Source organism: Sarcophilus harrisii, chromosome 5, assembly GCF_902635505.1.
Source record: "Sarcophilus harrisii chromosome 5, mSarHar1.11, whole genome shotgun sequence".
In the NCBI taxonomy this organism is placed as follows: Eukaryota; Metazoa; Chordata; class Mammalia; order Dasyuromorphia; family Dasyuridae; genus Sarcophilus; species Sarcophilus harrisii.
In genome coordinates this window covers 14,645,086-14,649,955 of record NC_045430.1, presented here as the reverse complement: position 1 = coordinate 14,649,955, position 4,870 = coordinate 14,645,086, and positions in this window count along the sequence as shown.

Below are 4,870 nucleotides of genomic sequence, written 5' to 3'. Positions count from 1 at the left end.
CTACTTATTACTTGTACGCCCTTGGGCTAGTTCATTAATTTGAACTTCAGTTTCTTCATTTATGAAATGAAGGTGCTATATTGCAATGACTTCTAAGTTCCCTTTCAGTTCTAAATGTGGAATTCTCTGTCCTTCTTTGTCTCTCTCTGTGTGTCTGTCTCTCTGTGTGTGTCTCTTTCTCTCTCTGTGTCTCTGTCTCTGCCTGTCTCTTTCTGTTTTTGTCTATGTCTCTGTCTCTTTCTTTATCTTGATTTCTCTTCTCCCTCCTCTATCCCTACATATTTCTTTATCTCTATATCTCACTATTGCTCTACCTACTTTATCTCTCTACCTTTCTATCTCTACTTTTCTATATATATATTTCTCTATCTCCTCTGTCTCTCTCACTGTGTATTTATCTACTTAATCATCTGTCTGTCTGTGTATTTGTCTGTTTATCAGCTGTTAATTATATGATTGAATTGATCAACTTCAGCCATTTTTTTTACAAGGATGGGTTCTATGGTGGGGGAGGGGAAGCATTAGGAAATAACTCTGATGTAAAAAACAAGTCATGAAACTTATAAAATTAGTGGGTGAAACTTCATGACCTCTAAGTGTCCCTTTCAGTTCTAACATTCTGTAAAATTCCCCAAGTATCTGATGGTTCCCTAGAGACCAGATTGGGGGGGTGGAGAGAAACGATGGGTTACAATTATCCTGGCTAATGTCCCTTGGTAATGATCTTTTGGGGAAGTCCAGGGTCCCAGAGGATAAACCATTAGTTTAGAATAGATCGATCACAAATATAGCTTCCTTCCCTAAGTGCTCTACTTGTCTCATCACTCAAGAACACATGGGCTTCCCTTTTGACCTGATTTTTCTTGCACAATATGACAAATATGGAAATATGTTTAAAGGGATTAAACATATTTAATCTATATCAGATTGCTTGCTGTCTTTCTCATGGTTTTTTCCCTTTTGGTCTGATTTTTCTTGCATAATATGACAAATAAGGAAATATGTTTAAAAGAATTGAACATATTTAACATATATCAGATTGCTGGCTGTCATTCTCATGGGTCTCTCCCCTTTTGCTCTGATTTTTCTTGCACCATATGACCAATATGAAAATATGTTTAAAAGGATTGAACATATTTAACATATATCAGATTGCTGGCTGTCATTCTTATGGTTCTTTCCCTGTTTGATCTGATTTTTCTCGCACAATATGATAAATATAGAAATATGTTTAAAAGCATCACACATATTTAACCTATATCAGATTGCTTGCTGTTTTGGGGTAGAAGAAAGAAAAATTTGAAGCACAAAATCTAACAAAAATGAATGTTGAAAATTATCTTTACATGTATTGGGAAAACAAAATACTGTTGAGAAAACAACAACAAAAACAAGAACAAAATAGCTAGCATCTATAGAGTGGTTAAGCATTTCCAAAGCTCTTTATATGATCCTGAGGGTTGGGTCACATTTTCTCCTTCTCTTGGTTTTCAGTTCCTCGCTCTGCTCTTGCTCCCAATACGCTCAGCACTTTAAAAAGAGTGATGGATTTGATAATTATGAGCAGATCTAAAAAATGAAATTATCCTTTTTGATAATTCTAGAATCCAGAGTCTTTGCTCTTTTTTGTGCCCTTTGCTTGTTCTCCTTCCTTTAAGGTATATTTGGGCTCCAGGGGAATGAGCAAAGTTTACCAACATAGTTTGGTACAATATATATCAGGGGTCACCAGCTTGAGAAATGGAACTGTAGAAGACAGAATGTAAATAAGAGCAAGGCTGTGTGATGATCTACTATGAAAGACTTGGTTCTTCTCAGTGGTTCAGTGATCCTAATAGACTTTGGACAGAAAACTCCATCTGCATCCAGAAAAAGGACTATGGAGATTGAATGTAAATCAACACATACTAGGTTCACTTCTTTTTTCTGTTTTTGGGGATTTTTTTTAATCTCCCATGATTTTTCCCATTTGCTCTGATTTTTCTCTCCCAACATAATTCATAAAATAATGTGTATTAAAAAAAATAAACTAAAAAACAAAGAAGATAGAATGTGACAACACAGAAGGTCAGAAGTGGGCAAGATAGATTTTAAAACAAAGAATGTCGAGCTAGGAGGCCCTTAGAATATGGAATGATCAAATTGGAAGGGGACTTTAGAACATGGAATATCCAAGCTGGAAAGAACCTAAAATAGGGAATATCAGAGCTGTGAGGGGCCTTAGAACAGGATGTCAGAACTGGCAGGGGTCTTAGAACAGGGGATGTCAGAGCTGGAAGGGAGTCTCGAATAGGGGATCTCAGAGCTGGGAAGGGGCTTAGAATAGGGAATGTCAGAGCTGGGAGGAGCCTTAGAACAGATGTCAGAACTGGGAAGGGTTTTAGAGCATAAAATGTCAGGGCTTAGAGGGACCTTAGAATGGAGAATGTCAGAATTGGTAGGAGTCTTTAGAGATAATTTATGGTCAACACCCTCATTTTACAGATTAGGAAATTGAGTTCTGGATCAAGAAAATAGGTAGGCTAGTCCCTCCACTTGCAAAGTCAAGCAAGAAAGGTGATTTTCAGTTCCCTTGTTGGAACTTTCTGGGAAATTCCACTGTGAGACATAGAGCCCATAGAGATGTGTGGGCAGGAGTACTGGTGTGTGTGTGTGTGTGTGTGTGTGAGATAAAATTAGTCAGGGACCATCTCTAGATGAAGGTGTAAGAGCTACATCTTGCTTATAGCCCCAGCACCTGGCACATAGACGCTCATAAAAAATGCTTTTGAATTTATTGACTGATTTTTTGTCTTTATATAAATAGTCCCTAGCACAGGGTCTGACACATAGTAGGAATTTTATAAGTGATTGCTGATGGAATACTATCACAGTGAAGAGGATGGTTTCAGAGAAACCTGGGGAGATATGCAGGATGGATACAGATTGAAGTGAACAAGATTAGGAAAACAATTTATACAATAATATCATAAAGAAAATCAGCTTTGAAAGACAACTCTGACTACATAATGACCAGCCATAACTATAGGAAACCAAGGATGAAAGATACTTCCTTCATTGAGAAACAATGGACCAGATGTGAAGAATGAGCTACCCATTCTGGGACTTGGCCAATATAAGAATCTGTTTACACATATTTATTATAAGGATTTTTTTTTCTTTTTCTGGGGGGAGGGAAGTTAAAGAAATGTTTGATAATTTAAAATTTTAAAAATAAATAGTTTTTAAAATTTAAATTTTAAAACTTTTTTTAATTTTAAAAAAATAAATTAAAAAATAAAAATTAAATTTAAAAAATTAAAAAAATATTTAAAAAATAATATATAATATATTATATTATATATTATTAATATAATATATATTATATATTCTAATATGTATAATATATAATATATAATTATATATTATATATGATATATAATATATAAATATAATAAAAATATTGTATAAATTGTATAATAATAATTTTTATATATACAATACAATATTATATATTACAATGTGCATATTGTATAGAATACAAAAATTTATATTACATATATTTGTATAAATGTATATAATGTATATAAATATAAATATAATAATCTAATTGTATAAATATGTATGCCTATATTGGATTTACATGTATTTTATCATGTTTAACATACACCGGATTACTTACCATCTAGGGGAAAAGGGTGCAGTAAGGGAGGGAAATTGGAACACAAGGTTTTGCAAGGATCAATGGTGAAAAATTATCTTTGCATATGTTTTTTTTTTTTTTTCCCTGAGATAATTGGGGTCAAGTGACTTGCCCAGGATCATATAGCTAGAAAGTGTTAAGTGTCTGAAGTCAAATTTGAATTCAGGTCCTCCTGACTTCAGGGCTGGTCTATTCACTGCACCACCTAGTCTTGCGTGTGTTTTGAAAATAAAAAGCTTCAATAAAAAAAGAAACAAAAACAAAACAAAAAGACCTACCCCTTCCCCCAGTGATTGTTGATTGATGAGGTTGGAAAATGATGTCATCTGAGCTAAAATCCAATGAGAATGGAGACCATGTAACATGCCCTGGAGAGATACTTTATAAAAGGGCAAAATTTGAAATATGTGTGAAGCATGATAGCCATAAAGAAAATGCTACAAAGCATATCATTTATGGATCAGTTGAATATCTTAGATTACTTGCCATCTAGGAGAGGTGGTTGGGGCAAGGAGGGGAAATTTTGGAACACAAGGCTTTGCAAGCAACACTGTTGAAAAATTATCCTTTCATGTTTTGAAAATAAAAAGTTTTAATTTTTTTAAAAAAAGGATCAGTTGAAACAATTGATGGGGAAATTCAGAATGGAGAAGAATGAAAGGGGATACGCCATTCATAAGGGGGACAAATGCCTCCTTGGGATGATGGCAAGAGCACTAGGTGGGATTTCATCTTAAGTCTTCCTGATTTTAGGCCCAGCCTGGAAGATAGGATTTAGAGAGAGCTCAGATAAGAAGCAGGTAAAGACTGGGCAATGAAATTTAAAAGGAAGATATAGAAGAGGAGGTGGAGGATCAAGGATAGGTCTTTGATCTGATTCCCCATTCTCCTGCTCAAGAAGCTCCAGTAGCTCCCTATGGCCTCTAGAATCAAATGTGAACCTTTCTGTCTGGCATTTAAGATCAGACTGTCCCACTTGACTTGAAATTGAGAATTTGATTCTAACCTATTTTTTTCTAAATCTTTTGCGTATTCTACCTCCTCAGGAGCTCAGTGGTCTAACTCAACTGGACTTGCTGTTCCTCATTCCATCTCTAAGAATCCCTCATTTTAGGGCAGCTATGTAGTTCAGTGGATAGAGCACATTCTGGGACTTGGCCAATATAAGAATCTGTTTACACATATTTA